The sequence below is a fragment of the Octopus sinensis genome, unplaced genomic scaffold (genome assembly GCF_006345805.1).
Source record: "Octopus sinensis unplaced genomic scaffold, ASM634580v1 Contig18097, whole genome shotgun sequence".
Lineage (NCBI taxonomy): Eukaryota > Metazoa > Mollusca > Cephalopoda > Octopoda > Octopodidae > Octopus > Octopus sinensis.
In genome coordinates, this window is record NW_021835539.1 from 29171 (window position 1) to 39306 (window position 10136).

A 10136-nucleotide genomic window follows, 5' to 3' on the forward strand; every position below is an offset into this window, starting at 1 on the left:
TAGGGGGACATGGAGTTATGTACAGGGTGGTGTTCATGTAAAGAGTTCAGGCCACTTGAGGTCAAGGGAGACTTTGAACCGAGCGGTCGTCGGCATCTTCACCATCTCGTCTGGCAGCTTATTCCACGGATCCGCAACACGGACGGAGAAAGACCCTCTCCTTCGATTGAGATGAAATCGTCGCAGATGGAGCTTTTCGGAATGACCCCGCAGCCGACGCTCTGGAGCAGGAGTGAAGAACTGCTCTTTCGAGAGGTTACACTTTCCGCTTATGATGTTGTGGGCGAGAATGAGATCACCACGGCGGCGGCGTTTTTCTAGAGAATAAAGGTCGAGCGTCTTCAGCCTTTCTTCATAGGACAAACTTTTGAGACCATGAATCATGCGGGTAGCCAGCTTCTGGACTCTTTCGAGATGCTGAATGTCTTTGAAGAGATAAGGAGAAGAGGCTTGAATCCCGTACTCCAATATGGGTCTCACCAGCGGAACATAGAGTGGTAGGAATATGGCTGCTGTGAGCATTCCGAATGACCGTCGAATCAAGAACAGAATTTCTTGTGCTTTGTTGGCAGCATGGACGCACTGGGCCGAAGGAGAAAAGGAGGATTCCACCAAGATACCCAGGTCCTTTACCTGATCGTTCCTCTCCAGCAGTAGACGGCCCGGCTCGAAATCAATTTGAGTTGCAGGAGGAGAGCCAACAGACAGATGACAGCACTTTGACACGTTCAGACACAGGTCCCATTCGTTAGACCACCTCCAAATTTGGTGGAGGCATCGACCTCTACTCTATCACCGCGAGGAGCAACCAATTTGACATCGTCGGCAAATAGAAAGGGTGTGTTGCGTGAGGTCGTCGGGCAAGTCATTTATGAAGACTAAGAACAATAAGGTAAAGCACTGAACCTTCAGGCACGCCACAACTCGCCTACGTCTGACCGCGACGTCGCGACCGACCACATTAACTTCGACTTGGAAGGAGCGATCTGAGAGGAAGGCACCAACCCATCGTACAATGTCCGGATGGAAACTATATGCTTGAAGCTTGACAAGTAATAGGCGGTGGTTTACCGAGTCAAAAGCTTTGGCAAAGTCCAATAAAACGATGTCAACAGCATCACTATCATCGAGGATGCGCGTCACCAATTCTTCCATTACCAGTAAGTTGGTCAAGCATGATCTCTCGGGACGAAGCCGTGTTGGGAATCAGAGATAGAGGCTGTGTGTTTTGGAGGTGGAGCATCATACTTTTCTTAAGGATGGTTTCGAACATCTTGCTGATTATTGATGTAAGGGAAACCGGTCGGTAGTTAAGCGGGCTTCGCGGCTCCCTTTCTTCGAAATTGGGCAGATTATCGCTGTTCTCCAGTCCGCAGGTATAACACCCGTCGCCAATGACATATTGAATAGACGTGTTAAGGGCTCGCAGATGACGGAGCCAACGCTTTGATACCTGTGTGTTTTATGCGTCAGGGCCTTGACCCTTGTTGACATCGAGGCCTTGAATAACACGTGTTGACTTCGTCCCGCGTGATGACAACTCGGAGCATTGGAGGACCGATCTATCAAAGGAGGGGGTTCACGACCATCATCTTGTTTGAAAATAGTTGAAAAAGCCTCGGCAAAGAATTGACACTGTTGATAAGTGTCCTCAATTTATACGCCTTTTGAGTATCTGTGTATTATGTATGTGTGCATTTCAAAAAATCGATTTGCACGTTCGAGAATACTTGATAGGGAGTCCAGCAGATTGGTCGAATATGTATGTGTGTATGTATGTATGTATGTATGTATGTATGTATGTATGTATGTATGTATGTATGTATGTATGTATGTATTTATGTATGTATGCATGTATGTATGTATACATGTATGTATGTATTTACGTATGTATGTAATGTGTTTGAAAATAGTTGAAAAAGCCTCGGCAAAGAATTGACACTGTTGATAAGGGTCCTCAATCGATACGCCTTTTGAGTATGTATGTACGTATGTATGAATGTGTTTATGCATGTGTGTATATATGTTTGTATGTATATATGTATATATGAGGGTATGTGTGTACGTACTTATGTATGTGTGTACGTACGAGTGTGCGTCGAAAACTAATGTCATTTTGTTTAGGAAAGGTAGAATTACCAACACAGGAACATGTATCATACATCAAAATGAATCTTGGCCCCAGTGGATCACATCCCTACTCTTTAATATAGTTACCGTTTCTCTCAAAAGCAATGTTTCTTCTTCGAATGAGAGCATGTATTCCTGCCCTGTAACATTCTGTTGAATGTTCTTTGAGCCACATCTTCACCACAGTTCTTACTTCCTCGTCACTGGTATAATGTTTGCCTCTCAAACCCTCTTTTGTTGCGCCGAAGGGATTATAGTCTGAAGTGCAAAATCTGGTGAGTGTGGAGGTAATGAAGAAATGGCTCAAAGAACACTCAACGGAATTTCACGGGCGGGGATACATGCAGTCATTCGAAGGTAGACCATTGCTTTTGAGAGAAACAGCAACTATGTTGTGGATAAGGGATGTGATCCACTGAGGACCAGCTTCATTTTGATGTATGATACATGTTCATGGACGGCCGTCATCTCTCTCTGTCTGTCTGTCTGTATGTATGTATGCATGTCTCCTTTGAGTGCTACTGGGAACATGTAACCCAGTACATCCTGCTTCATGATCGGGTCGTCGGCGACTAAACCGGCAACCCCACCAGGCTTGCTTGGTGATGAGAGTGTTGTTGGACACTCTGCTGGATGCAAAATAAGACTCGTGAAACGGCGCATGTAGTCCAGAACAGTCAATTTCTTTATTAACCATATAAGGTAAAGAAAATGGGGTGATGATGCAAGGAGAGACAAAACAAATATTGGGGTGAAGGGATAGAATGATCACCTGACGAACTTATGAAGATAGCAAATCCAACGGAGGCCTCAAGCGACATTTTAAGACCTACAAACTGCAGAATTTATCTGCAGGTCTTGGTTGCCCAAATTGGAGGATCGATCTATGTGGGTGTCTTTTCAGAATATTCTTTCTTTTGAAAAGCCACATCAGGCACCATAATGGTGCTAAGGTGTCGGTAAGGAGTTGTTCAAACTTTGTATAAGGAGTAGACAACCACCATGTATGTATGTATGCATGTATGTATGTAAATATGTTTGTATGTATGTATTTATTTATTTATGCATGTATGCATAATTGAATGTATATATGAATGTATATGTATAATTAATGTATTTATGATGATGTAAGAATGTGTGTACGTATGAATCTATGTACCTACAGACATACATAAGTGCATACGTACATATACATGTACATAAAACATACATACGCACATACATATACATGTATATATATGTACACAGATATCTATATACATACACGCAGACATATATATACGCATACATGCATACATAAGTACATTCACACGTACATACATACACACATGTATGTATGTTTGTATGTATGTAATGTGTGTGTGTATGTTTGTATGTGTGTATGTATGTCCGTATGTATGTATGTGAGTATGTCTGTATGTATCTATATATGTTTTTATATATGTAAGTATGTATATATGTATGTATGTATGTATGTATGAGTGTCTATGCATATAGGTGTGTTTGTGTGTTTTTGAAAAATCGATTTGCGAGTTAAAGAACATTTGAAATGGAGTCCAGCAGATTGGACGAATGTGTTGTGGTCGGACGAATCAAAGTCCATCTTGTTCGGTAGTGATGGCAGGAAGTATGTAAGAAGGCGTATAGGCGAAGAATTCCATGCAAAATGCGTTCAACCTTCAATTAGGCACTCTGGAGGAAGTGTGATGATGTAAGGGTGTATGTCTGGAAAAGACGTCAGTTCTATAATTCGAATGGATAGTAAGTCCTATCTAGAAATATTGAATAATACTATGCTTCCATACGCCCGAAAGCATTTGGACTTTCCAGCATGACAACCACCCGAATGTCACCTGGTACCTACTCAGAAATTACATTATACCTAAGAGATTTCGGTTGATATAGTGACTAACGCCGTCGCCCGAGCTGAAACCCATCGAAAATCCTTGAGAATGGTTGGGTAGAGCTGTGAAAAGTATTAAGACAAAGAATAAGTAGAATTTTTTAAAAGCATTATTAGCCAAATGTGGGAAAAATCTGCGCAACATTGATAAATGTTCTGAACATTTGTATGTTTCGCAGATGCAAAGCTCAATTATGTAATTTTGGGTTCCCAAAATACTGACTCTGTGATTTTATTGCTTTTTAGGGATTTCAGAATGAAGTTTAAGAGCAAAAGAACAACAACAAAATATGAAATGTTACACGTTGTCCTTAAGTTAAATGGTACTCTAAATTATGATAATTAAGATTTCTTTTTAATCTAAAATTAACATATTGATGTTACGCTGTAAAGCTGTATACCCTATTAAAGGTCGTAAGAGTTTCTTTATTTAGATATACAAATTAATTCACAAGTTACAAGTTGAATATATATATATATATATAAATGAAATTTGAACATTAGTAAATTAGGGTTCTTAAGTTCGATGACGCCACTGCAATTGTTTGGAAAATGTGGATTTAGTGTCAAAAAGGAAAGAAGGATGTAAAAAGAGAACAAAGGGACACTGTTCTTCAGCTGTATATAGATGGGAGATTACTAAACAAGTATTGAGCAACGAAAAACACTTTAGTTGTGGAGTGGTTTAATTAGCGGAAGGCGTAGAGATTCTCAAACACATTTGTGCATGTGTGTATGTACTTATGTGTGTATATATGTATATGCGTGAGTATGAATGTATGTATGTGTGCAGCGTGAATATGTGTACGTAAGTGTGTATGTATGTGTGTGTGTATGCATGTATATATGTGTATGCATGTAAGTGTGTGTATGTGTATTTAAGTAAGTGTGTATGTGTGTATTTTTGAGTGTTCTTATATATATGTGTGTGTATGTATCTGTGTAATTATGTATGTGCGTATGTGTATAAATGTGCGTATTTATTTGTATGTGTATGTAAGTATATGTGTATGTATATATGTGTACATGCGTGTATGTGTGCTGCATGTATGCTATGTGTGTAAGTTCACAAGTTTGTCTGTCTGCATACATGTGTACGCATAAATACATACACACACATACATATATATACACATACACATGTATATATACATACATAAATATTCATACATACATGCTTAAATATCTACAAAGATACAAAAACGCATACATACATCCACACATAATATATACGAATGTGGATATGTATGTATATATTTTTTTATATATGAATGTATGCGTGTATGTTTGTGTGTATGTGCGTGTGTATGTGGTGTTTGTACGTATGTGATTAAGTATGGAAATATGTATGTGTGTGTATGTGTGTATGTATGTATTTACGTATGTGTATTTGTACGTCTGTATGAATGTATGTGTGTGTATGTGCGAATGTGGGTGTATGTAAGTATGTGTGTAATTCTGTATGTGTGTGTGTATATCAGTATGCATGTGTGTATGAATGTATGCGTGTAACTGTGTATGTTTGTGTGTATGTGTGTATGTATGTGTGTATGTGTGTAAGTATGTGTGTACGTATGTGACTATATATGTGTGTATGTATGCATGTATGTTGGTATATATGTAAGTGCTTATATATGTATGTGAGTATGTACGGATTTGTATATGTCTGTATGTGTGTATATATGTGTGCATGTATATATGTATGTATGTGTGTATGCACGTAATTATATATGCATGTATATGTGTATATATGTGTCTATGTGTGTCCATGTATATATGTTTGTGTGCATAGAGGTATGTATGTATGTAGGTGTGTATAATGTTTGTGTTTGTCTATGTGTGTTAAACTCATACATACACATATACATACCTATATACAATCATACGCAGATACACATATACATTCATACATTCATTCATGCACACATACACACATACATTGATATCCAAACACACACCTACATGCACACATGTGTGTAAGTGGATATATATGTATGTGTGCAAGCATGTGTGTATGTATGCATGTATATATGTGCGTATGTTTTCGTGTGTGTTTTTAAAAAGCTATGCATGTATGTATGTGCTTATTTCGTATGCATGTTTGTGCGTATGAGTGTATGCGTATATTAGTGTATGTATGCATGTTATATATATGTGTGTATGTATATACCTATATATGGATGTGTATGAATATATATGTGTATGTATGTCTTCATGTATATATGTATGTATGTCTGTATAATGTGTGCATGTGTATATGTATGTATGTCTGTATTATGTGTGCATGTATATATGTATGTATGTGTGTATGCATGTATTTATATAAGCATGTGTATGTGTATATATGTGTATGTGTGTGTATTTGTTGTGCCTTTGTTAGGGCACTCCTTCTAGGAGAAGTTAACTCAGGTAACTGGGATAACTCCGACATAAAACCTGCGGCTCAGTGGTTACCGATGATGTTCACTTGTTCTTCTTCTTTTCGGATTATGGCTGCTGTCGCTTAGTGAGTGGGATTGACTCAGTGCACAGCCTTTCCTTACATTAAAAAACTTCTTGCACAGGCATTGCACGATAACAACATTTATTAAGCTTTTGCGCAATGGCCATACTCGATAACGAGGGGGCAGCCACCATGTATGTATGTGCGTATGCTCGTGGGTATATATGAATGTTTGTATATACATGCACACATGCATAGATACACGCATACATTTATACATACGTACACATACATATGTACGTAAACAAATACACACATACACACATGTATATATGTATGTATGTGTGTATGTATGCACGTATGTATGTATGCATGTGTGTGTATATATATGTATGTATACATGAATGAAGGTGTGAATGTGTGTTAATGTGTATATATGTGTGCATGAATTTGTGCATGTATGGAGGTATGCTTGCATGTATGTATGCATTCATCTATGTCTGTATGAATCTATGACTGTATCTATGTATGTGTATATATATATATATATATATATATATATATATATATATATATATGTATGCATGTATGTATCTACGTATGTGTACGTGTATCTGTTTAAGTATGTATTCTTGTATGTATGAATGTATGTGTATTTGAATAAATGTATGTACGTATGTATGTATGTATGTATGTATGTATGTATCTGTTTGTGTGTATGTGTGTATGTATGTGAGTATCTGTACAAAGCTGTAAGAAGCAATTCTGAATGCCCAAAATACTGACCGTGCGATTTTATTGCTTTTTGTTGATCAGATATGCTTTGACAGTGGAGATGTGTGTGCAGTAGGTGTTCGACATAAACCCACCGGTCAGCAATACTCGGGCACTGGACTAGGGTGTGCAGAACAGTTTCACCTTTCTGGGCGCACCTCACGTGGGCCCGGCTGACGGCATTTCCGTGCCTATAAATTTTATCGCAAACAGTCAGCGCCCCTCGGTAGCACTGTCAGGCAAGGGATTTCTTGAAGTTATCCATAGGCTCAGGCCCGAAAGTGCTGCGAAACAGATCGGTTAGTTGATCTTCATCGACACCCAGAGTTTCCCTGAGGACGTCGTCGCACTTTCCCTTCACTAGCACTCTTTAGAAATTTAGAGTGGAAGTATTACCGACCGTATTGCCCGCCTGGTGGAGGACTGTGAGTGCTTGACGGCACTCAAGGTGCCAAGCGCCCTTCTTCGGACTACGCCCAGTCCAGGATTGCCGCTCAGTCAAAAAGACGAGCTGTGGAAAAGTGCCTCTTACAAACGGTGATCACACCTGCTCACCGTCAAGGAAAGGCTGGAGATGGCGCAACCTCAGCGCACGTCTGCGCATCAGTAACCAGGGCATGCCCACTCCTCCACTCAGCAGCTATTGACAACAGATAGAGCGCCTGACCAGTGGAATGCGCATCTTCCACAGAAAACGGAAGAGTAAGCGCACAAGCTTGGTCAACCAGGAAACGGGACAAGGGACGACAGTGAAGCGGTAGGAGATGATGGGTGCCATGTACGCGTTCGTCACCTCCGCCCAATCTTTCAGGTACAGCTTCCTCTTGGTCTATTTCTGGGTGAGATTGGCTACCCTTCTCGTCACTTCGTCCCAGTTCTTCTCCACTTGGACGTCCGGTCCAAACCAGACTCCGAGCAACTGTTGGGACCGTCTGTCCAGCGCAGCATGACGCTGTTGGACCGCATGGCTTGCCTCTCCATGTGCCGAGCTGCAAGTCCACTGACTTTTCCGGTTCATTTTTGCTCCTGTTTTCGCTTCATATTCCTGTAGTGTTTCGACTGTCAGGTCTATATGCCTGTGGCTCGACACTATGACGGTGACATCATCAGCGTAAGCAGATACATTTCTCTCAGATACTAGATCACGCGAGACACCCATCAACGCCCCCAGCTTCCGCAGTAAATGGTTCAATAGTCAGTACATACAGAAGGGAGGAGATAGAGATAGATAGAGAGAGAGAGAGAGAGAGAGCACCCTTGAGGGACGGAACGCACGATGCGGAATGGCTCAGACAGGTTTGTAACGTATGCATGCATGTATATATGTATGTGTGTATGTATATATATATATGCTCGCATATATATATATATACATACTTATATATGTATGTGTGTTTCTACGCGTGTATGTACGTACGTATGCATGCATGTATGTGCGTGTACTGATGTATGTAGTTATGTAAGTATGTACGTGTGTATATATGTACATATTCCATGCGCGTATGTATATAGGTATAGTTGCATACTTGCATGTAGGTGCCTATGTATGTATGCACGTATGTATGCATCTACGTACATATGTATGTGTGTATGTATGTAAGTATGCACGTATGTACATGTATATGTGTGTACGTATGTATGTATATATACATGATTGTGTTTATGCATGCATGTTTATACGTATGGTTTTATGTACGTGCCTATGTAGGTGCGTACGTATGTCTGTGTGTATATATTTATGTATTTATGCATCTGTGTATGTACTTATGTGTGTATATAAGTATATGAGTGTGTATGAATGTATGTATGTGTGCAGCATGAATATGTGTACGTAAGTGTGTATGTATGTGTGTGTGTATGCATGTATGTATGTATGAATGTATGTAGGTATGAATGCAAGCTTATATGTATGTACGTATATATGTTCGTATACATGTGTGTACATATGTGTGTGTGTATGTGTATATGTACGCATGCACATTTGTATGTATATGTATGTCTGTGTGTATGTATATGTGCATATATGTGTGTGTACATATATGTACGTATATGTACATGTATTTTTGTTTGTATGAGTGTATGTATGTATATATGTGTATGTTAGTTAGTTAATTTGGCTCAAAAGCAAATAGCAAGGCCATGTAGGGGGACATGGAGTTATGTTCAGGGTGGTGTTCATGTAAAGAGTTCAGGCCACTTGAAGTCAAGGTAGGCTTTGAACAAATCGGTCGTCGGCATCTTCACCATCTCGTCTGGCAGCTTGTTCCACGGATCCGCAACCCGGACGGAGAAAGCTCCTCTCCTTCGATTGAGATGAAATCGTCGCAGGTAGAGCTTTTCGGAATGACCCCGCAGCCGACGCTCTGGAGCAGGAGTGAAGAACTGCTCTTTCGAGAGGTTACACTTTCCGCTAATGATGTTGTGGGCGAGAATGAGATCACCACGGCGGCGGCGTTTTTCAAGAGAATAAAGGTCGAGCGTCCTCAGCCTTTCTTCGTAGGACAAATTTTTGAGACCATCAATCATGTGGGTAGCCAGCTTCTGGACTCTTTCGAGATGCTGAATGTCTTTGAAGAGATAAGGAGAAGAGGCTTGAATCCCGTACTCCAATATGTGTCTCACCAGCGGAACATAGAGTGGTAGGAATATGGCTGCTGTGAGCATTCCGAATGACCGTCGAATCAAGAACAGAATTCCGCGTGCTTTGTTGGCAGCACGGACGCACTGGGCCGAAGGCGAAATGGAGGAATCCACCAAGATACCCAGGTCCTTTACCTGATCGGTCCTCTCCAGAAGTAGACGGCCCAGCTCGAAATCAATTTGAGTTGCAGGAGGAGAGCCAACAGGCAGATGACAGCACTTTGACACGTTCAGACACAGGTCCCA